A 25,232-nucleotide genomic window follows, 5' to 3' on the forward strand; every position below is an offset into this window, starting at 1 on the left:
CTCATGGAATTTTGTACCTCTTAGTTTAGAGGGTCTGAAGCATTCACTATCTCTGCTAGTACACCCATGATAGAGCAAGAATTCTGAATCTTTGACGACTGAATAATTAAAATATTAGTAGTATTCAGGTCAATCCATCCTTAAAAAAGAACAGCAGATTGCAACACAAAATGGAGTTAAGAAATAATATAAACTAAACTAACAAAGATGTGTTGTTCAAAGATTCTCACTGGAGACACAACAAAAGAATAGACCCCCTGTCTGATTACAGTAAAGAGGCTAAAATATACTATATGGATAAGTGGAGATAAATTAGAATAACACTATTCAGCCTTGAATTTACTAGTTCTTGTTGTACTACATGATCATTCGTGTAATGACAGTCCAATGCATGAAATAGTAATTCAGGTTACTAAAAAAACTATATATACCCATCATATATTTATTATGCTTATGGTCATAAATTTCTTACAAACAAGGATACTCCAAGAGAAAAAATATATCATCTGTTAATTCATGGATACATCAACAAAATCTCTACTGATGAACCACTTCCAGTTTTGAAAATGGTTATAACCAAAGTCTATATGAAACATTGAAGTTGCAATAAGCGTGCTGACATACCTGGTTTCTGTAGGGGTACAAAAAATCAGCATTCAGCTCGACGCAGTTGCCCTTCATGACGCCAGCCAGGCCTCCCTTAATCTGTTCAGGGTGTTGTTTTTGGCACGCTCCTGCAGGTAACCTGATTTACAGCACCAACCATGACAAGAAACAATAGAAATTATTCAGGAAACACCGCAAAACAACAAGTCGGGGAAACGACACCTATGGGATCGTGCGGAGCTATTCTACGGTTTGGCAGGGAAGAGGGGTGCACAAAGAGGAGATCTAATGATCAACATGAGGGGATTTTACCCAGGTTCGGGCCACTGAGAAGCGTAAAACCCTAGTCCTACCTTTAGTGTATATTCAGTGTTCTTGAGCTTCGGCTAGCTGCTACGCATGCAAACTGGGCCGGAAAGTCTAAAAGTCCCTTCTTGCATCACCCAGGGCCTCCTTTTATACCAAGGGGCTACCATAGTGGCATGCCGGCACACAGGATGTGTAAAGTGCTATAGTGCACGTGCTTATCACGGACGTCTTAGGACAAACGCATTAAATGCACTGCTTACGTGCCCTCTAACTTTATCAGGGATAGAAATGGAGCCCGTCCCATCCGTCGCTGCCTCACCCTGTCTTGACATGCATTCAGGATGACGAGGCATGAAATGCCAAACTGACTGGCTAGCTGCTGTGCTGGAGCGGTGGCAGGATCTTCACGAAGATCTGCATGCTACCAAGTAGGTGCTTGCCTGGTTGGTGGGCTAGTTGCGGTGCTGGAGCGGTGGCAGGGCGGCGGAGCCTTGCCGTGCATGAGCCTTTCCATGCGTGAGCCTTGCCATGGCCTCGCAATCGTTTCCGGCAAGAATCTTGCCGGGGCCTCGCCAACGTCCCCGGCAAGAACCTTGCTGGGAACTTTGCCTTCTGGTCTTCACAAAGATCTGCATGCCACCAGTCTTCACAAAGACCTACATGCCACCATGCAGGCGCCCCTGTGTCTTGGTCTTGACAATGTCAATGGTGTCAGAGCTCTAAGCCTCAAGGGCGGTGGTCTTGTCAGTGCTTCGCAAGTTGAGGTGGTCTTGTCAATGTTTCGCAAGTCGCCCCGACCATGGCTTCGTGAGTCATCCCAGCAAGGATCTTGCTGGGGGTCCAGCTTGTTTTCTGCTCTCTCTGGTTACTCGCTTGGATGCCGTCTTCCTCGTCTTGTATTTTGTCCCCAGCTGCCCCCGTCAAGCCTTGTCACAGGTTCGTCCGCAACTGCCCGTGCACAAGTAAGGGGTACCAAAGAGCCCAAACTTTAGTACACCGACAGGAGCCCCCGGGCCTGGGCCACACACGAGTGCGAAGCGCCGTCGGGCCAGGCCCAAATAGTGTGCGGGCATGCGTGGCAGGGGTTAACTGCTGTAATCATCTCATGTGTTGCGCTTCCCCACGATCCGCATTGAGTGCGCGACGTGGGGGTCATGCGTGGAACGGTCGTAGCACGCCTGCGAAAATGACTTCACATTGAACAATAAAGAGGCAGCCTCGCGCCTTCCTCATAAAAAGAGGAATCCACAGGGGCGCTGCTCATTTACCGCTTTCGCCCATTCCAATCTAGGAACCGTTGTCTTCTTCTTCTTCCTCGAGCCCGAACCAGAGCTTCCTCCTCCGTCCGCCGCCACCGCGTCCTCACCGCTGTTGGTCCCCCGCCCTCCCTCGGCTGCTATGGCGCCCAAAACGAGCAAGGGTAAGGGAGCGTCCAAGGAGAGCAAGGGGGAAGAGGTGCCGGAGAGCGAGCTAGTGAAGATGCAAAGGGATCACGTCATCTTCGCTTCGATGCTCGAGATGCGCGCGCTCAAGTACCGATACCTGTGTATGTGGGGGAGAGAGACGACGGGGCACCCGGCCACCCGTGTCATCCCAGCTTCTCACACCGAGCCCGCCCCAGATAAATTCCCTTTCTTTGTCGATTACTTCTACTGCAGGCTCTGCCCCCCCATTTTCAGATTTCTTCATCGACATCATGTACACCTTCGGCTTCCATCTCTTGGACTTCACGACGAATGCTGTGGCGTGTATGGCCACCTTCGCCCACCTCAGCGAGAACTTCACCGGGGTGGTCCCCAACACGGCACTCTTCCGCCACTACTTCGTCCCCCGCATCCAGCCAGGAGGGGCCGTTTCTGGATGAGTCACCTGGATCCCGAGGGCCTTGAGCAAGAAGACATACCCAGACGGGACACACAAGGAGAAGTTGGATGAATGGCTGCACAAGTGGTGCTGTATCATGGAGAAGGACCCGCAGCCGTTCTGTATGCCCTGGCACAAGCAACTGGTCCTTGGCGGCAACTGGCGCGACATGGACCCTCAAGACAGCAAGCTCACAGTTGCAACCACAATAATGCATCGCCTCAAGGCTGTCGGGCTCATAGTCGAGATGATTGGGGCCGACTTCCTCCGACGCCGCATCGCCCCTTTGCAGAACAAGGGGAGGCCGGCTTGGGAGTACCGGAATGCGGAAGACATCATGAGGCTGCGCCCCGGCCTGAACAACGACCTGACGGTCATGCAGCATGCGGCTCTCTGCCAAAGGTTGTTGCACCTCAAGGCTGACAAGACCCGCAAGTCCAACAAGACCGAGAAGGCCGACAAGCCGCTCAGGTTGCTAGCGGGCGTGATCCCCTTGTGCAACAACTCCGCTCTGACCTCCATCATCGCCATGATGCCAGTGTTCAACGCTCATGGCCATGACCAAACCTGGGCCGAGCTAGACGCGGAGCGGGTGCAAGAGTTCTTCGACAACTTGTCGGAGAGGGCAATCCGGGAGGAAACGCAGCTCATCCGCCCCACCACCGACGAGGAGGTGGCGTATATCGCCAGCAGAGCGGAAGAGGCAGCCCTTGCCGAGGAGGCCGGCAGTGGTGGCTTCCGAGAAGACGAGGCCGGCGCAGAGGAGGATTTTGCCGCGGGAGGAGCTTGCCGGGGAGCACAGTGGCGCCGCTGCCGGGGGCCCTTCTGCCCAGGAGACAGCCGAAGAGGCGGATGAATGGGCAGATGAGGAGGAGCCGCATGAAGAGCCCCCAGTCTCGGGGAAGAACAAACACGTCCTTAGGTGGGTTGGCTCCGTCGAGCCAGTCCGGCAAGCCTCCTCGCACGAAGAGGTCCCCGTCAAGGGGGCGACCGGCAAGGCCGCACAGCGGAAGAGGCCCAGCCGCAACCTGTGCGCCAGACGAGGCGCATGGCCGCGACAGCAAGGGAAGCAGTGGCCGCCGCCTCCGCCACGGCCAAGTAGCCCAGGTCTCCATCTCCACCCCCTAGCCCGGGCGCCATACTAGAGGCCGACTTCGACCTCTCCTCTTTTAGCCCGAGCAGGGGAAAGAGGCCAGAAGCAGAAGACGAGTAAGTGCCTCACTGCTTTCTTAATCTCCTGAGTCCCTGTTTTGCTACCCTGTCTGATTGGATCTGGCCATGACTTGTTGCCGCAGTGACACGGAAGCGCTGGCGCAGAGGATGGCAAAGAAGGCCAAGACCTTGACGAGCGATGAGCCCCCGGCAGGCACGTCAGGTGCACCGGAGATGATCACGGTCAGCCTAGATCCTAGCCAACGACGCAGTCCCCAATTCAGCCCCTAGTGTATGCCCATTACTCACTTTCTACTGGCGAGCGTCGTGGTGTGTATCTTTACTGCTAACCTTGCCGGGTTTGTAGGAGAAGAGCGACAACAGGAGCCACTGAGGACCACCCCCGACATGCCTCCTCCGTCAACCACACCGCCCAGGGAGGGATCCCCGGCAAGGGCTTCCACCGACGAGCCCAGGCGTGTGGAGGAAGAGCCGGCAACCACAGGCGCCGGCTGCTCCATTCCGGCAATGAGTGCTGTCGGGGAGGGAACCACCCCTTTATAGCTCATCACAGTTAAGTCGCCTACTTCCTGGCCTTTGTCACTTTTCCAGTGCGATCTTTTTTTTTTCTTTTTTTTGCTTTGAGCTTCAATCTTGGTTTCATCTTGTTTCTCCTCCTTGGCCTTCAGATCCCCCTTGGTGGATCAGATGGATGTCGACGCCACCATCGATGAGACCGCCAAGGATGCTGCCGCCGATGCCGCAAAAGTCGCTGCCGACGAGGCCGCCAAGGACACGCATGAAGTGGCTGCCAAGGGGTCTGCCGGGGAGGCCGGCAAGGAGACTGGTGACCGCACTAACGGCATCCCTGCCGCAGGACCGCCTGGTGCTACATCGGTCCCGGAGTCCTCAGTCGCCGGGGAGACGATGGTCGAAGATCAACCGTCAACTTCCGAAGCCCCCACTCCAAGCAGATATCTGAAGATCGTCGACGATCTGTTTGTCAGCATCCCGGGGACGGCAAGCACCGGAGCGCCAGCTGAGGGGGAGGTTTTTGACGAAGAAGTCATTGCCGCCACCGGGCTCAACGTTCTTGACGAGCTGAGCGCCAGCAGCAGCGGTTCCAAGGAAGACCAGCTCCTCCAAGACATGAGCAGCAACTTTCAGAAGCTCCAGGCGCTTCACCGTGCCCGCAAGGAGAAGCTGGACTCCAGGGCGGCGGTTGTAGACGCAGCGGAGGCAGACTTCGAGAAGTGCATCGAGCAGATGTAAGTCTGGTTTGCCGAGGCCTGGCAGGAGCTGAAGACTAGCTAGGATCAGCTGAGCGATCGTTGGAACGAGCTCCTCCTGAAGCAGTCCGATGTTGAGAAGGCCCAGGAGGAGGCCGCTGCACATGCCGCCAAGGACGACACCCAACTAAGGGAGCGCCGTGTCCTGCTCTACACCCAAGAAGAGGACCTTGCCGCTCGCGAAGAGGCGCTTGCCGCCGAGCTCCATGGCAAGGATGAAGAAATTGAAAAGCTTGTCGCGTAGCGGACCCAGGAGCTGGAGCAGAAGCATAAGGACACACTCGACGCTCTTGTCTTGGATCATGCTGGCAAGTTGAAGGAGGCCGTCGACACCGCCGAAGCCACAGAGGCCGCCAATAACGAGCTGGCTGGCAAGGTGGAGAAACTGAGGTGGGGCTGGAGAAGCACAGCAACACTACAAAAAAAGACACGTCCGTGACATTTTGGGCCGAACGAATTTTTTTTGTCATACTTATGACACTTCTATGACGATAATTGTGACAAAACCCGGTATCATCATAGATGTGGTGGGGTCCTACTTCTATGACAAAAAATCATGATAGAAAATGGGCTTTTCATCCTGGGCGGGCCGGAGACGCAGCTGGATCACATTCTTTGGGCCATCCATGACGGAAAAAACCATGGTAGAAGCGAGGGCGGGGAAAATATCGGGGTGTTCCCAGTTACGGTGGGTGGTCGGGGCCGAGCGATGCGCGTACACGCACGCACGTGGGTGCGAGGCGTTGGACTCTAACTGAACCCGAGCGAGGCGTTGGGCTCTAACTGAACCCGAGCGATTGCACTGCAGGCTACGCATTACTGAACCCGAGCGATCGATCGATGGCTGTTAACTGAACCCGATCGAGCGATTCCTTCGCTACTGCTGCTAACTGAAGCCGATCGATGCTGCCTCTGGATGAATAGTGAGCGTTGCTGGGGGGTTTGGATGAACAGTTCCTGGTGGGGGTGGATGAACAGGACCCCGTGGTGTTGCCTCTGGATGAACAGGACCGCGATCGATCGAGCCGGTGGGCCTGGATGAACAGGACCCCGTGGAGGGCAGGATGAATAGGACCACCCCATGGAGGGCTGGATGAACAGTAGACGGTGGAGGGCTAGATGAACAGTAGCCCGTTGAGGGGTGGTTGAATAGGAGCCCATGGAGAGGGCTGGTTGAACAGTAGCCGGTGGAGTAGCGCGCGGTGGAGGCTGGATGAACAGGAGCCTGTGGATGAACAGTCGCAGGTGGAGGCAGGAGGAGGTCGATGGTGGATGAACAGTAGCCCGTGGAGGCTGGAGGGGGTCGGCGGTGGCGATGAACAGTATCCCGTGGAGTCCCGTTTTGCGGTACGCCACACCCCTCCCGATGAACATGACCCCCGTTTCGACTGTAGCGCTCCAACACAAGTCCGTTTCCTCCGTTTTGCGGTACGCCACACCCCTCCTGATCAACAGGACCCCTGTTTCGACCGTAGGAGGTCTGTTTCCTCCGTTTTGCGGTACGCCAGACCCCTCCCGATGAACAGGATCCTGTTTCGACCGTGGCCGGTCGAACACAAGGCCGTTTCCTCCGTTCTGCAGTACGCCAGGCCTCGTTTCCATCGGCCGTTCCGTCCAAGCCCTCTCGATGAACACGACGACGCATTCCGTTCCGACCCAGCCGGTTGGCTCCCCATCAACACGACGACGACGCAGTTTCTCCATTCTGACCCAGCCATGTACACGAGCCCTTGCCGTATGTATGCGCGAGTAGGCGTTCGAGACCCTGCCCGTATGTATGTACGTGGCCGTGTTTTCTTTCTTGCACACTGGCCGCTGTACGTACGTGTATAAGCTACGTGCGCGCCTCTAGTATGACACGTGCGTGCCTCTACATCGACCAGTATGTACATACACGTTCGTGACCAGAATGACAACGCTACGTACGCTTCGACCAGGTGGGTCCCGACTGTCAGGCACTTCCTTGCTTACGAAGATGTAGCTGGTGGGTCCCAGCAGTCAGGGGGGCGAATCATTTTTTTTTGCCCGGACGCACTTCCTTGTGTGCGAAGATGTAGCTGATGGGTCCCAGCAGTCAGGCGGAAATGTTTTTTTCTTGAAATACGGTGGCCCGTCTGGTGGGTCCCCGCTGTCAGGTGGAGGAATAATTATTTTGTGCGTAATAAGGAGGCACTTCCTTGCTGCGGCCGTGGACCCAGCTATCAGCCTCTCCACGTACAGTACTCTTCCGATGGAAGTCGTTCCTTGACCACGTTGACCACGCCGCACCGAGAGCACTAGGGCGGTGGACGACGGCGAGGCCTAGGAAGGGGACGACGCGGAGCCGGGGAAGACGCGACAGTGGAAGCCCGCGGGGAGAGGAGTACGAGGGTTCACTGGTTCGGCTGCGGTGTGAGGCTGTCGTCGCCGGAGGGCCTGGCCAGCGGTGGGAATAGTAGGGGCGGTGAGGCATCCGCGGCAGCACAGCCGGCCATGGGAGGCAGGAGCATGCAGCACGACCGGCGCTGCTTTGGGCGGCTGGAGCAAGAAGACCAGAGGTTGAAGAAGCACTACGGCCGTTGGATGGACATCGTACGGTCACTTGAGCTAGAATCATACATATTGACTAAGTTGACAAAGCATTCCATCCCCGTCAACTTAGTAGGCCCACAAGTCAGCCACCCACCAAGGTGGGTCCCAACTAGCAAGGGGAGTATTCATTTTTTGTGCATAATAAGGAGGCACTTCCGGTGGGTCCGAGCTGACAGCGGGGGGACTTTTTTTCGCGAAATACGGTGACCCGTCCGGTGGGTCCCAACAGTCAGGGGGGAAATGTTTTTTTGCAAAATATGGTGGCCCGTCCGGTGGGTCCCTGCTGTTAGGTGGAGGAATCATTATTTTTCGCGTAATAAGGAGGCACTTCCTTGCTGCGGCTGTGGACCCAGCTGTCAGCCTCTCCACGTATAGTACACTTCCGATGGAAGTCGTTCCTTGACCACGTTGACCACGCCGCGTTCCGTTGCATGGATGTGTCCATGGGCGTGATGCGTCCCCACTGTCAACCTCTCACGTACAGTCATCTTCTGATGACTCTCGGTTGTTGACCACGTTGACCACACCGTGCCGAGCGCACCAAAGGCCAATGGACGACGGCGAGGCCCAGACTGGAACGACCCAGAGATGGGGAAGATGGGGCAGTGGAGTCGCAGATGGAGAGGAGTGGGAAACTTGACTGGTTCGGATGCGCGGCAGCACAGCCGCGGTGCCGCCCACGGGAGACAAGAGCAAGAACAGAGGTTGAATAAGGAGCACGGCTGTTGGATTAACATCGAACGGTCCAGTTGCTAGAATCATTTGTTTATTAAGTTGACAAAGCCCTGCGTACACGTCCGCTTAGTAGGCCCACAAGTCGGCCACCAAATCTGACGGGTCCCAGCTGTCAACGGCAGGAATAATTTTTTTCACATAACAAGGAGGCACTTCCTTCCGTGCGAAGATACAGCCGATGGGTCCCAGCTGTCAGGTGGAGGAAACATTTTTTAGCTTAATAAGGAGGAACTTTCCTTGCGTGTGACCATGGACCTCATGGGTCCCAGCCGTCAGGCTCTCCACATACAGTCCTCTTCTGATGACTCTTGTTTGGTTACCACGCCACACCGAGCGCAGCGAGGCGGTGGACGATGGCGAGGCCCCGGACGGGAACGACTCGGAGATGGGAAGACGCGGCAGTGGAGTCGTAGATTGAGTGGAGGAGAACGGTTATAACTGGTTCTGGTGCGGTGTGGGGCTGCAGTCGGGGGAGAATAACAGGAGGTGTGGAGGGTTGGAGGGATAGCCTGGCCGGCGGTGGGGTAGCGCTTCACAGCGATGCGTGCTAAGCAGAGCCACTGGAGGCCGGACCAGGTGGTCCCGGCGACGCTGGAGGAAGAAGATGAGAGATTGAACGTGCATGCCGACCAAGTTGAGAATGTCCTGCGTAGGCTTCGACCTATTGGCCCACATGTCAGCCTGCAAAAATGTGGCATATAATTAACCCTTGTTTTCTAGAATGTACAGTCCATTTGCTGGGCTGGGTGAACAAATAATTTCGCGTCAATGCGGCCCATTTATATTATCTAAGAAATCCCAGCCCATTTGCACTTCCTTCAAATACAAGAATTAGCTGGGCTCGTTATATATATAATGTTATGTTAGAAGGAGCAATTAATATAAAAAATGAACCGGAGGGGCACATTTTTATATACATAATTAACAAATTAGCGAGTTATTGCTCAAAATAAAAATGAGCGCGTTATTATTACATTGGTGCTTAAAATCTTCGCAAGCTTTTGTACGCAATCACCAGGATTTTCCTTGCCAACTTCTGTTAAACATTTACTTTTATAAGTTAATAACACGTGGGATGTTTTCATAATGTATATATAAGTCTCTATAAAATATACGATAATAGTAATAATATAAATATATATAATGTGGTTAAAAAATACATTGGGCTGCCGATCTTTAAGAAAAAGCCCATAGGCCGGTATGGACCTCAAAAAATAAGTTGAAACCACTGTCACCGTATGTCGTGGGCTACGCATGTTAAAATACAAAACCTAGGCCTAGCTGATACTTGTTCGCCCTCTGGAAAAAACTGATACCAGATCCCCGAGCGAACTGGATTATAGAGGGGGCCGGCGGCACGACTAAAGAAGCACATCAGGAGCGATTTTTTTATTCAGTGGATGGCTCTCGATGGCGTTTTTTACTTGCCTCTGCACCATACAACTTGTATTTTTAGCCTCCCAGTCCGTGGTGGACCAGCAGCCCATTTGCTGGGCGGGCCAACCTACAGAAACTAGCACCCAATTTTTCATCATGCCCCAAAAACAAGGCAGTACTATGTATGTTTTGAGGCCGAAAACATTACGACAGGGGTTGAGCGGGGGAGGGGCAAGGCAGAGCAAAAAGATTAAAAAGAGCTGATGCGCCGTTACTACCCTAACAAAGCCGGTGCAATTCTTCTCGGGAAGAAGGTGTGCCGTTGACACCCACACGTCACATACCCCACAGTAGGCATACTAACAAGTTCACAAAAAAGCACAACAGAAAAGGTAAACATTCGTATCAAACTCAGGTTCACAGGACACGTTCATATTCATAGCCAACATTCACTATCAATAACTCAAAAGATTCATATATACACAAGTTTAGCATGTCTATGGATCCAAATGATTGATAGATCACACAACAATATTCATAGATAATTCACAAAAAGATTCAGATATACACATGTTCAGTATGTTTATGCATCCAAATGATTGAGATCACAGCCAATATGATCCATGGATGAACCTTAATTACCTAGGGTACAGACTGGTAACTGGTGTTCAGTCGGAGGTACTTCTTGCTAAAATTAATGCTTGTACGAGTAAACTTTCGAGTACATAAGAGGCAGCACAGACAATCTGAACTTTGCTTGTAGGTTTATCCTCAAATAGTGGCCTCGTGCCGAGGGAGGTTTGAGCAACTTGGCCACTACTTTCATCCAACTAGTTTACTGGCTCATCTTGGTCCTGTAGCTCGCCAAAATTCTACATTGCAGACTGGTAAATGGTGTTCAGTCGGAGGTACTTCTTGCTAAAATTAGTGCTTGTACGAGTAAACTTTCGAGTACATAAGAGGCAGCACAGACAATCTAAACTTTTCTTGTAGGTTTATCCTCAAATAGTGGCCTCATCCTGAGGGAGGTTTGAGCAACTTGGCCACTACTTTCATCCAACTAGTTTACTGGCTCATCTTGGTCCTGTATCTCGCCAAAATTCTACATTGCAGACGAGAAAGGAGGCGGTTGAGAAAATGAACCACCCAAATTTTTTGTGCAGTTCAACTGAAATGGAGCATCCCTGGCGTGCAGACGGATTAAGTGCCAGATGAATATATGCGTCAACCAACTTGTCTGGAATCTTTAGACTCTATGCCATACAGTTCGCTACCATATGTGCCGATAACCAAAAGGCACAAGTTGGGACCAAAGACTGGACTGCGTTTTTCTGGGCTATGCGCCAGGCAATATTTTTGGCGTTCACTCTCCTAATACTTGCAGTTTGACAATTGGTTGACGCCGGTTGATACTCAAATGAATATAGGCACTTCTTCTTGTCAACATCGATGCTTGTCTGAGTGAACTTTGGAGTACATAGCTATAGCATAAGTACCTATCCATCTGATCTTTTTGTGCAGTTCTACTGAAATCACCCGATGTAATGATTTGCCTGCGAGTTCAGGATCCAAGTTACTCCTTTATGAAATCGGAAAACAGTAGCACAATACCAAATTACCAATACATATGACAAGCACAATAATCAGGATAAAGACAAGTACCAACCTGTGTGAGGTAGCATATCAATTACTATTTCCTTTGACTGGAAGCCGAGATAAGCCAAGCGACTGATAGCAAAGGAAGAATGCAAGCCGAGATTAGCGACTAACAGGAAAGGAAGGAAGCTGTCGAGGCAATGAAGCACCCAAAGTTTTTGTGCAGTTCCACCAAAATCGAGCGCCCCTGTTGGCACATATATTGAGAGAGTGAGATTACTGTAATAGTGGGACTAGTTGATGAAACATACACTAACAAATAGAAGCACCCTCATTATCTTAATGTGTAAATTTAGCATTCCCTCCCTGCTCCACCACATGATTCACCTCCATAGATAAACATACACACATATATGATTCAACATAGGGTGCTACTAAAGATTTGGTTAACCCCGACAGGAAAATTAGGCAGCAATAAATTAGTGGTACTTAAGTACTCCTAACTAATTAAGTGAGACAACAGAAGTGGAAGGGCTCCCTGGAGGATCGTCTCACATGTAAGGTAGTCATTGCCGGAGCCCTTGAATAGCCTCGACTGAGGCCTCTGGCTTCAGCAAGATCGCCTTGGCACTGTTTACTCTTCTTCTTCTTCCTCTTCATGCTCTGTTTCTTATTCTCCTCACCAGTTGGTGAAACCAAGTACATGATTGGCCTTCTATTTCAGAATTGGTTTTGTCAGTGAGGGAGTACTAGTGTACTAGTAAAATATAGCATTATTTTCTCATGGCAGTCGCAAAATAGAGATGAACACATGCATTAAATATCATTCTTACCTAAAGGAAGGTTATGGTGCCAATATGGATGATGTGGATTGGAACACAGATCTCCCTTTGTGCAGTTCCACCGAAATGAACCAACTGTTCCATTCTGACATTCCAGTTAAATAGCACAAAAGTCACTTCTTTTAAGAAGAGTTTTGTGCAGTGCACCAAAAGGTCACAACAGCAACCAGGTGAAATGGATATCCCTGTTTGCACAAAAAGCTACAGAGGAAACAGTCAGAGTCTCAAACAATTACAAGCAAAAACATTTGGCTAAACTTGTCATGGCTTATAACAGTGGCATGGGTTCATTTTTACCAGGGGCATTAGATTAAGAACATCTAAATATTTGTATAAGCTCATGGGACAGCGGGTGCACCAGCGGTCCAGCACCATGTACCTAAACAAGGGCATACAGTGGTGATTCACAGTTTGTTGCCCCGAGAAACAAACATCCAAGAAACATATCTGGGTTGTCCCATTTTTGTTCACTCTAGCCACCTACTCCTATGTGTGGATAGCAAATCTAGTCCTGGTCATACCACTTTGTACAACGTTACCCCTATATTTCCCTTTTCGACCAAAAGACCGGTTGGATGACCAGTCTGTACTACTTTCACCCCCTTTCCTTCCTGTTTGTACCAAGTCCGATGTACTACATACTAAATTCCCCCACCCCCACTTTATTTCTTGTTTGAACCAACTACAAGATTCGACTCCATGAAGTAGCTTTACCTCTAACAATAGAAGAAAAAAATAGGTGACATTGGACCATCCGATCGAGAGGGGCTGAGAGCTATAAAATGATGCACATGCAGCTACGTAGCGAGCTGGGGAAGTAGAGCTAAGGCGGTTTCGAAGGAAGATATACCTAAAGGTCGTCGGGATGTGGATAGGTGGGCGGCGGGAGGCCGGATCCGCCCACACTAGGGCAACGACGAAGGGATCGGAGGACCTCCCGCGCCAGCGCCCGGCCAGAGATAACGGTGCGGCCGGAAGTTGGTCTCCTCCCTCGCTGTCGACGACGACCTAAACGCTGCCCCACCTCCCCTTCACCGGCGGAGGGGGATACTTCCGGATCTGTAACCAGCGGTGAGGATAGAAAGACAATGTTTTTTGAAGGGAGAAAGACAGTGTTACCACCCCTATCTTGTTTAGATCTGGAGAGGATGAGAATGTGTGAATAGAGCAACCCTACCAAGCAAGCGCGGAGGCTTCGGCCTATATATACGTAGTGGGGTAGTTTTCCCTTTTCACTCCATCAAAACAATCGTTTAAAATTGTGTACTACGTGCCAGGTCGCCGTCTTTTTAGTTGTTGATTGTTTTTTGAGATAGCTACCCGCTTGTTCCAAGTGGTGTTGCGGTGTGCCAGGTCGCACTTTATATCATTCAAGTCTGGTACAAGTCCCTCCATTAAATAAACAACCACCCCCTCGTAAAAATTGTGAACAAGCCCACGGCTAAAATTATCGGAAACGTGTGTTGCCCCAACATGCATTATTATTTATATTTTCTACTCCCTCCGTTCCTAAATATAAGTATTTTTTATTAGCCACACCTAAGACAAGAATTTTTTTATTAGCAGTGAACCCCACATGTCATAGACACAAAAAGTGTGGCAAGATTCCCTTAGGCAAGCCAAAGTGTGTCTAACAATTGGAGCAACTCAAGTTAGGCAAGTGTGGCAAGTGTGGGAAAAATAATGTGGCAACATAAGACAAACATAGTCACAATCCAAACAGCCCCGTATTTTTTTGTGACATGCATGAAAATTTGGTTAGTTAAATTTATAGTCAAAATTTGGCAAGGTGCATCAAATCAACACATGCAAGTATCAAAAGGGAAGTCACGACATGCATGCATGCAATGCGTTGTACTCCCTCCGTTTCCAAATATGAGTCTTTTTAGAGATTGCAACCAGTGACTACATACGAAGAAAAATATGTCTACATACATCTGTATGTAGTAGTGCATTTGAAATGTGTAAAAAGACTTATATCGAGTGCAGTGCTTTGATGTGTCGCGTCAACTCGTACAAGACCGAGAAGTTTGATTACTACAATGCCCTCTCCCTCGCGGACTGAGCTCCGGTGCCTTAACTGCACCTGCCTTTGGCTGCATGACAGGTGGGCCAACCACCTGTTGCACCCACCTGTCTTAGACGCAAAGGCAGGAGCAGTAAGTCAATGAAGTTGCGTCCCTCCCTCGCGCATGAGCGTGGTGGCTGGCAGGACTAGTAGGAGCTTTCTCTACACGCTTCTTGACGGCGGCGAACTTGCGGATGGAGTTGACCATCATGTCGTCCATGCGAGAGGCGAAGCCGGCGTCGGCGAGGGCTACGACGCCGGCGGTCGCCATCACCGTCTGGAAATGCTACGCGGTGCAGGGCCGCAGGCCGGCGCCTTGGATGATTTGGCACAGCCGACTGCCGCTCGCGACCATCGCCTCCATAGGTGCTTCTGGCTCCTGGTCACTTGGACTTGGATTGGAGTGAGCAGTGTTGCGTAGAGACTAAGGAGTAGATGGATTGGAGTGGTGGGGCGCCTTTATACGAGAATCCAAACTCTATTGCATTCACATCGTGCTGTCTCTATTCTGCTTCTCCTTTTAATTCCCTCTGCATGTAGAGTATTTGAGGATGCATCATTGACCGTTCAACGTCTCGGGAACCGCTACGCTCTCCCTCCTTGGCATTCAAGCACCTATGGAGGCGACTGCCGCTCGCGTCTATCGCGTGTCAGAAGACGTTCCCGTCGACGACGAGGTGCCTATGGTGACTTCGTAAATTTCAAGATGATAGTACTAGTATACTCAATATTGTGCACCGCGACCAAGGCCGAGAGGAAAACGAGAGAACTACGTATTTATTTACGGTGTAGATGCACTCATTTTGCTCCATATGTACTCCGTCTCGGTGTAGTCTAGTCACTTGTTGAATTCTCTAGAAAGGCAAATACTCCTTTCTGGTTTATAGGGCTATACTAGCAAGTAGTACTACAATAGTGGGCTCACATAGCAATGTTGTCTCATGCAAGAGCCTTGCTATATGCGTGCTCCAAGGTTCGCAACTGCCACGTTCGGGTTGCACTTGGCTCTTCGCCTCTTCGAGAAGACGAACAATGATGTTACTACTGCTGCTTCTACAGTATCAAATCCACTGCTGCATGTCCGTCCACCGCGAGCGGGAGGGATAGCTTGTTGTAGTACTATAAGCAAAAGCATGTCCTCGTCTGTGAGCCACCGCGCGCATGGGCGAGGGAGAAGGTGTGTAGTAGTAAAATCAAGCTTCTCCTCGTTGTACGAGTTGACGCGACACATCATAGCACTGGCCCCACATTGTTGCCTCTAAACTTGGCTGAAAGACCCGCAGTGTACAATACTCCATTTGCTGCAACCTCTAACATTTACCCCACCACAAATTAAAATATATATTCCTGTCTTGACCAGATGAGCATGCAAACTAGAATCACCAGGATGACAGGTAGGGCCAGAAGATAATTTTAATCAAAAAAATATAGCATGGAGCCGACCCCAATGATTTTAAGCTTACAGGCACGGTACACGATATCCTAGACTACTCTACACATGAAACTGCCACACGAGCGTCCGGGCTGCGCTTGGCTCTTCGCCTCTTCGGGAAGTCGAAAAATGGCCCAGTTTGGATACTCTAACTCAGTTAGAGGTTAGAGTTATATTCTAACCCTGAACTAACCCTGAACTAACTCTTACCAAAAAGGTGGTTGGATAGCAGGGTTAGATGGAGCGCGGATACGGCGAGGCGCCTTCACGGGCGATGCGAGAGGGAGGGAGGGAGAGGACAGGAAGCTTCGAGGAAGTGAGGAGGGATCTGCCTCGGGAAGCGCGAGAGAAAAAGGTGTTTTTTAGTGGTCCTGAGAAGAACTAACCCCAATAAGCACCTCTTGGGTGGGTTAGATTTTTTGGATGAGTTAGTTGCATCTAACCCAAACTAACCCTCCTGTTTGGATATTTTTGGGTTAGTTGAGTCCAAACTAACCCAAACTAACTCTAACCCGTGGATTCAAACAGGGCCAATGATGGAGTACTACTGCAGTGGAGGAGTATACTACAGTATGCTTCTCGCCATCTGACGCCGATTGAAATGATGCATGTCCACCGCGTATGGGAGGGAGAGCGTGTAGCGAACGAAAGCTTCTCCTAGTCCTGCCAGCCACCACGCTCATGGGCGAGGGAGGGATGCAGCTTCATTGACTTACTGCTCCTGCCTTTGCGTCCATGACAGGTGGGCCCAACAGGTCGGTGGCCCACCTGTCATGCAGCCAAAGGCAGGTGCGGTTAAGGCAAGAGGGCGTTGTAGTAATCAAACTTCTCGGTCTTGTACGAGTTGACGCGGCACATCAAAGCACTGCACTCGATATATTTTAATAATTTGCGTTTACCGATGCATTAATTACAACGCATGCATGCATGCCGTGACTCTCCTTTTGATACTTGCATGTGTTGATTTAATGCACCTTGAAGTAGTATGAATATGTGATGGTAAAGCTTTGTAATGCCCCGACCCTAATAAAGCGAGAGATGGTTGTGCACGAGGAGGGCGAGATCATGCAGACGGAACAGGACCCGACGATGGAGCTCTCTATGGTCTCGATGGACCTCACCTTGCTCCACTGCCCCTTGTGCCTCCGCCCCTTGAAGCCTCTAGTGTATGAGGTTCGAATACACCTCGTCCGTTCGGCTGATCGAGCAAGGTGCATGTTTCTTGATTGATGTGTTGTTCGATTGATTTGTGCAGTGCAAGGGAGGGCACCTGGCTTGCACGGACTGCTGCGTCGAGCGCCCCGAGAACCAGTGGCAATGCGAGAAGTGCGAGCGCGGCAGTGGCTTCGACGTGCGGAACACAGCGGTGGACGCCGTCCTCTCCTCGGTGAGGGTGGAGTGCCCGCACGAAGGCTGTGCGTCCGCTCGCGCCCTGCAAATGCCCCGTGCCCGTCTATGGCTACGAAGGCCCACCGCCGGTGCTCTCCCACCACATCAGCACCATGCATCCCATGCCCGTGCACTGGATCCAGTACAGCAAGGCACTCCAGCTGCAAGTGCCACTGTCGGAGCCACGGCTCTTGCTATTCGCAGAGGAGGACGGCAGCGCGTTTTTCTTGGTCGGCGGCATGCTCGACATCGGCGCGCCTATTGCCGTGTCGGTCGTCTACATCAGAGCGGGGGCGTCCCCACTGCCGCACTGCGTGGCCAAGCTGTGGGCGAACAGCCCGCCGGGGGAGCCCAAAGTCAGGACCGACGCCGTCAAGGTGGAAATGGAGGTAACAAGCTGCAGGGATCCCAGTGACGTCGCCGTGCAGGAGCTGACCTTCTTCACCATTCCGCCCAAGCTGCTGGCCGAGGCTAAGCTGGTGTCCCTCCACATTCAGATTGACAAGCTCACGTCCTAAATGATTATACAGTGCCTTCTGTTTATCTTAGTAATATGCTAATATAGGGGTTCGCTCGGTCTACTTTAGCTTAAGAGATGGTGGGTTTTGGTGGCGATGCAGCAATTACCTCGACATCAGATCAGCAGTGAAAGTAATTTCGAACAGTCGAATGGATATTTTGTGTCTGTTGGATATGTAGATCCTTTGGGTAAGAAGTAAGAGCTTATATGCTTTTTTCGAAACGGAATAGCGATACTAGTATAATTTTTGTTGACATGCACTAATATTTTCGAAACGGACGTCGGGCTGTAGCTAGAAGGGCGGTTGGGACGCGTCATCGGCCCATACCGCGGTGACCCCCGATTGGGACGCACCGACTATGGATTTTTCTCCCTTGCTGATGTCGACCGCGCCCAGCAGCGGGATCAGGCTGGATATGTGACCAGCGGTGTGGCCACCGTCATTCTATGCTTGTGAAGAGAGCAACCCAAGCAAGCTGGCTTGTAGCTTAGGATCCTGCTAGTGTATATATAGTGGTTTTCTTTTTCTCTCCATATCAACCATTTTATATTGCGTACGTGTCATTGAAGAGTGAAATGATGGTTGCTTCTTCCGACTAACTTACTGTGTGATTTGACTGCTCCTTTAGTGGCCCCTACACGTACTCCCCCTACGTGTATGCAACAGTCACATGTACACATGGACGCAAAAACGCGCGCGACGCCCTAATGCATGCATGTCCGAGCACACGACGGAACACACATGGTCACGCTCAAGTGCTCAACCTACACGTGCATGCACACACATACTCAGCCAGGGTGAGCTAGTGACCGTATAAACATCGGAAAATGTATATATTGAGTGCAATGAGCGTATTATGAAGTCCACTGACCGTATTGTTACAAATATACAGTGACAAACAGTGTATTGATCTCATTTGAAATTAAGCCATATTAACCGGAGAGGAGGCAGTATGGACTAGCATTACTTTGTTGTGTCCCGTCAACTTGCCGAACAAGGAGAAGCTTGCAGGACGGGAGAAGCTTGCGCGCGGTTGCACGCCGGACAAGGAGAAACTTTTGACTAATGCAAGTTGTCCTTCGCTCAGGCGGTGGACGTGCAACAGTTAATTCGGTGTCAGATTGCCAGAAGCATACACTATACTAGTACTATTATTGTTGGACTTCCCGAAGAGGCGAACAACCAAGCTTAAAGTTTACTATTACTAGTACTACTACTATAGTCTATAGAGGTATGTACTAATATACTTGTACTAGGAACCGGATGGAGGAGCGTCTGCACTCTTATTATATTTTTAAAATGTGATAAAGCAATCTTCAACACATTTGGTTCTCTTCGAGGGTTCTCGCATGTGATAATGGAAGTTGATTGCATGGAACACTCGCCACAATTCTCGCTTAATTCTGGCTCATATCCTGTTACAAATAGGAGCGCTCGGTAACATTTCCTCTTTTTTTTGTTATTCAGCATGTAAACAGGTCAGCAAACCTTGCGACGCATCTTTGTGCGAACCGTGCTTGCTGCACTTGGAATGTGGCCGAGAGCTGGGTTGATGAAACACCTCGCTTCATACTTCTTTTTTTGCGGGGTACCTCGCTTCCTAGTGACCAGTGTCTTGGCTGATCGTCCTAAAAATGCTTATATATGGATAAAGCTCTCTCATTTACCCGCAAAAAAGATTAATCCATATTAACCGGAAAGGAGGGAGTATGGACTAGCACTACTTGTTGGTGTGTCCCGTCAACTCGCAGAACGAGGAGAAGCTTGCAGGACAAGGTGAAGCTCGCTTACGCCTTTTGACTAATGCAACGTACCCTCGCCCAGGCGGTGGACATGCATCAGTTCATTCGGGGTCAGATGCCAGAGGCATACACTGTAGTACCGAACATGCGGAGTACCATCATTGTTCGACTTCATGAAGAGGCGAAGAGCCAAGCGCAAGGTTTAGTAGTACGAGTAGTACTACTACTAGAACCGCATGGTGGAGCCTCTATACTCTTATTATTTTTAATCTCTGATAAAGTACACATTTATTTCGGAGAAGGGCGGAAAATGGCAGCCCAACATGTAATGATGATATCGATCAAGCATGCTCGAATATATCTTGGCCTCCGTGCGAGCCCGTCTGTGTGTTCTCGCTCCGCGTCTCTCTCAAGGAACGGCGGGTTGGCCATTTTGCCATCAATTGAGATCGGTTTGCTCACACTCCGATCCCACATGTCAGTGATATGCCAAGAGGAGGTGCGTTGACCGACTGGCCATACGCGTACTTGGTTTTGCACCTTCATACAACTCCTCCCTCTGTCACAGTTTATAGGGCGCGCTTCATTATGATGCATTTCTCTCAATGCATTTCCACCAACAGAGAGACTTTAGACGCGTTTGGTTTAATACTCAATTAATTAGGGCGTGGTAACCTCAATTTTCTCTCGATGTAGTACTACGGAGTGGAGTAAGTGCATGCATGTGTGTACCCGGGGTGGAAGCACTGCAAGCATGTGTGTACACATTATTTCCTCTAGTAATAGACGTTGTGCTATAACTACCGATGCTATTTTTCAGGCCGATCGCTAGTCGCCTTGGTCCTAGAGATTTTCTCTTTTTCTGAAGCGCGCTCTATAAACAGTGACGGATGGAGTAGTATGAGCGGATTCAAACAAGAGCGTATTGATGGTTGCTTCTTCCGAGCAACTTAGAGTGGGAAAGGTGGGACTTATGATTTTACTACTCATTACTCACTATTAATGCGGCGCAACGACCGGTCTGAGTCTCCCATGCGGCTATGCACTACCCCCTCGGTTCTTAAATATACTCCGGAGTATTTGTCTTTCTAGAGATTTCAATGAGTGACTACTCAAATATTTGTCTTTTTAGAAATTCAAATGGACTACTACATACGGATGTATATAGACATATTTTAGAGTGTAGATTCACTCATTTTGCTCCGTATGTAGTCACTTGTTGAAATCTCTAGAAAGACAAATATTTAGGAACGGAGGGAGTACACATATGAAGCAAAACGAGTGAATCTACACTCTAAAATATGCCCATTTGAAATTTGTAAAAAGACAAATATTGTTGATGACAGTTGCGACGACAAAAAAGAAGCATATTCCTTGTCCTAAGGGAAGATAACAACACGGTTGTGTTTGTCTAAAACGGTGTGAGGACAAGATTGCAATATGGAAAGTACGCATGCAGCGACGTGGGAAGACGGGCAGTGGAGCAAGGCCGGAGGGATATAACTAGGTGAGCGGTGGCGGGCGGAATCTGCCCATACTGTGGCAGCGAGCAGGTGGCGTAGGCCCTACCGCGCCGGAGCTTGGTCAGAGAGAACGGTGTGTACCACAAATCGGGACGTGCTACCTCGGCGCCATCGAACGGAGAAACGATGCACGTCCTCCCTTTCCGCCGGCGGACGGGATGCGGCCGGATCAGTGACCAACGGTGAGAGAGAGAGGCCACCGCAGCCTTGTGTGAGATACTCTAAAGAGAAACAAACCAGGCAGGGAGGCTCCATTGTATATAGTGGAGCGGACTACCTTTTTATCCATAAAAATCGTTTTATATTCTGTGTACGTGCCATTGAGCGATATAACTTTATTTAAAAATAACGCGCCAACGCATCAAGTCGAACTTTGTTTCGTGCACGCGTGGTACACGACCTCCGTAGGTAAACAACCGCTACACGCGTTCAAATTAGCACGTGGGCTGCCATTTCGTACAGAAATGAGCTCCACCGTGTACCCGCGCGGGTGTGGCTGGGCACGAAGCGTGAGTACGTGCATGGTGCACCTATTCTCTTCTTGTATACGTACACCACCTACGTGGGGTTGTGTGAGAGAGATACAAACGTCGAGAGATAGAGTGTCTGGGTCCGTGAGAGTTTTTTTAGGGGGGGGGGGTCAATCAAAAAATGTAACATATGCAATGTGTGTGAAATAGAGTCCTGGATATATCATATATATAGAGGGGGCGATCCACGAGAAGAGAGTGGAGGTATCATCGACTTGAGGTGTTCATAGAATCGAAGAGAGGGATGATGTCAGTGTGTGCGCGCGCGGTCGATAAAGAGTGCCATCGAATTTGTGTGTGCCCACGTCAAAGATATAGAGTGGTTGGCCTACTAGAACAAGAGAGGGGACAGGTGCGGTTTGTCTCTGTGGCATGGATACCTACCTACAGCGCTCGACTATCGGTGTGTGGTGGGGGGGAGGCCTAATTAACTATAGAGGTACAATGGCTGGTATATGTGTGGAGGAGGAGAGAGGCCTACCTCATGTATTAAGGGAGATCGATCTACCTCATGTATTAAGGGAGATCGATCGGCATCCATGCATATGAGTAGGAGAGGAATAAGGTTGGGAGAGAGACAGAGCTAGAGTGTTGGAGGGGGTGGTAGTGGAGTTTCTTCTAACAAATGGTGGGATGGGCTTGCTAGACAACCGGAGGGCACGCCTACAATATCAATAAGAGAGGGATGGCTGCCTGTCTGTGCACGTGCGTGTGAGAGACGGGTCAGGAGGCATGCACGAATGATGAGGGGGGACGATATGGCTGTGTTAAGCAGACATAACTACATAGGAAGATGAGTCGTCCTTTGTCAGAGAAAGGAGAGACATAACTTGTGAGGTACGTCGATCGATGGGGGGGAATAGTTAAGGTCGACCTAGGTATATGTTGGGAGATCGGTCGGTATACATGCATGTGTGTGTTAGAAGCAAATGAGGCATGGGGAGAAGGATAGAAAGAGAGGGATGCATCTAGGAGGTGGTGCAAGAGTCATACTATATCGAGGGGGAAGGAGTGTGCGAGTACGAGATCGATGAAAAGAGTGGTGGGAGTGAGGCATGGATGGTGATAAGAGAAGAGGGGAAGCTTGTGTTTGTGCTAGGCACACCTGGCTAGAGAGGCATATCGATCGATGTGTGCCGTAAAGAAGGAGCTGGGGGGGCCTACACACACCGTGGGTGAACGACCTAAAGTGAAAAGACGAATTTGCGCGATGGATCTAGAGAATGCTGAGGGAGGGTGAGAGGGATGCGGGCGTCTGCATGCACGAGAGAAAGTTAGCGCTAGCTACCTACAAAGATAAGAGGATTGTGTGGGTGTAAAAGACGAATAGAGATCATACTTCATTATTAAAAGCGAATTCGGATATTTGAAGAATTTATCATAGTGTTTTAAACCGACGCATGTGTGAATATATATAACGGTGATACACGTGGTGTGGTTATGAACATGTTATACTACATATAATATATTTTATCTCTACTTTTATAAAAAACAGAGTTGTTGATGATGGTGCCATCCTGCAATATAGGCCGCCCGATTTATATCTGACGGATAGGAAGGAAACTATGGCAATTTTGAAAATAGATACCCACACCCCTCTCCATATTTGCAAATTAGGCCTCCCCTTGATCATGTTGATGTTCTGTCGAACGCATGGGCATCTTGCTAGTACTACGTATAATATATAGAACATTGATCATAATTTGGGCTAATGTGTGGCTTTTGCAGCTCAGGTCTAAATACCATAATGTAGGGGGCGGGGCACTATACTATGTGTGATAAACACGGTGTACACGTATGGAACATGGTTTAGATTATGAATATATAGTTAGTACATCAAATGTACTATTATTTGGAATCAACATCAAGTGTATTCAAAAAATAGAATTCGAGTTCATGTAGTACACATAGTTCATATCTATCTCTATAGTAATCATGTGGTGTGTTATTAAGGTAATACACGAATGATGGTTGAAGTTGGCAACAATCATGATTGTAGATTCTTATTGAAATAGAGAAACGAATTCAAATTCAGTTCGAATTGCAGTGGTAGTATAGACATTTCAAATGCACTAAAATGTTGGTACGAGTAGGTTACATGCATTATACAGCAAGCGAAAAAATGTAATTGGACATAACATGGATTCATACTCCCTCCTTCCATCTATATAGGGCGTAATGCATTTTTTAAGACTGCCTTTGACTATTGACAAGATTAATAGTACATGACATGCACAATGTTAAAATTATATCATTGAAAGAACCTTTCACAGACGAATTTAATGGTGTGCTTTGTGTAAGTTGCATGTCATATATTATTGCTCTAATATTTGGTCAAAGTTAGCATCGAAAAACGCATTAGGCCCTATATAGATGGAAGGAGGGAGTAGCTTTGAATAGCATTTTTATAGTAAAACGGGGCAAGACTCTCTCTTTGTGTGGTGTGAATAGTTTTATTTTTTTCGTTCTCTTTTTGGTTGAGGGAAGTCCAAATTGATTTGGTACGTACAAGTACAATATTACACGTTAGGCTTGTCCCTAAAATTCAACCCGTGCCTTGTTATATCCCGAAAATTCAGATGTCGTGCTCCCAAAACTGGCGCCTTAACAACCCGTGCCTTGCTATCCCGAAATTACAACGCGCGCGAAAACTCCCTCCAGCTGCCAAATCCTGACACACGAAATCCCGCTTCTAACCCTGAGCCGAAAGGGCCACTCGTTCAAATCGTGGGGGGTACTTTTGTAACACGCCCTACATTTTGGACAAGCGCGTCCCTAAGTCATGGTTCACCCCTCCCATCGCCTCCTTTTTGCCATTCGAAATCCCAGGCCGCCATAACCTCTCCGCTCTAGCCGCGAAACCCCACCCTCCTCCGTCCGCCACCTCACCGCTGCCCAGCCAGAGCCTCTTCCCCGACGACGTTCTCCACCGCAACAACTCGACGTCCCTCGTCCACCTCCCCGGATGAGGATCCATCGTCCATCTCGTCGTCCCGCCGGTTCAGCCGCCCCGTCCTCCACCTCTAAGGAGCTGCTCTGACGATTGCCTCGTCTATCGCGGCTGCTCCATCCCCACAGCACCGCCCTAACCTGCTCCACTGGAACCGCAGCATCCTCACCGACTCCTCGGACGAAGCCGAGGCCTACTCGGCGCCACCAAAGAGGTTGTACACTCATCGCATTGCACCTTCTCCTTAGCTCGACCTCCCGCGCCGACGGTGCTCCATCTCGCACCCCCATGGAGCGGCTACCTTGAAGCCGGCGCCACGGGCGACATCTCCACGGCGCCTCTCCCCCAGTGCGAGGCCCCTTCGGCGGCGGCGTCCATACCAGCCGGATCTGCTGCTGTAGCTTCGGCTCTCGCTCGCTCGCTCACGCTGCTGCTGCTGCTCCGGCTCTTGCTCGATCACTCGCTCGCCCAGCTGCTGCTGCTCCGGCTCTCGCTCACTCGCGCTACTGCTGCTGCTCTCCCCCTCGCTCGTGCTGCTGCTCTGCTCCGATTTAGCTACACTTTAGTCGACTGAATCGACTTTTGGGTCAGTCGATTTTGAGGGGGTTGGGTGCTCGCCGGAGTTAAGGAAGAAGCACCCGCAGCGGGGACGGGGGCTCGCCGGAGAGGTACCCCACTATCTATCTTAGGGTTCAGGGTGGGGGCGGGGGGCCTATAGGGCTGGCCGGGGCGGCGGC

At 50.2% G+C, this 25,232-nt stretch overlaps 1 pseudogene; it reads left to right on the forward strand.

Moving 5' to 3' along the window:
- Positions 1–15,969: 15,969 nt before the first annotated feature.
- Positions 15,970–17,747, forward strand: LOC123168147 (uncharacterized; annotated as a pseudogene).
- The last annotated feature ends 7,485 nt before the right edge of the window (positions 17,748–25,232 follow it).

Source organism: Triticum aestivum, chromosome 7D, assembly GCF_018294505.1.
Source record: "Triticum aestivum cultivar Chinese Spring chromosome 7D, IWGSC CS RefSeq v2.1, whole genome shotgun sequence".
NCBI lineage: Eukaryota > Viridiplantae > Streptophyta > Magnoliopsida > Poales > Poaceae > Triticum > Triticum aestivum.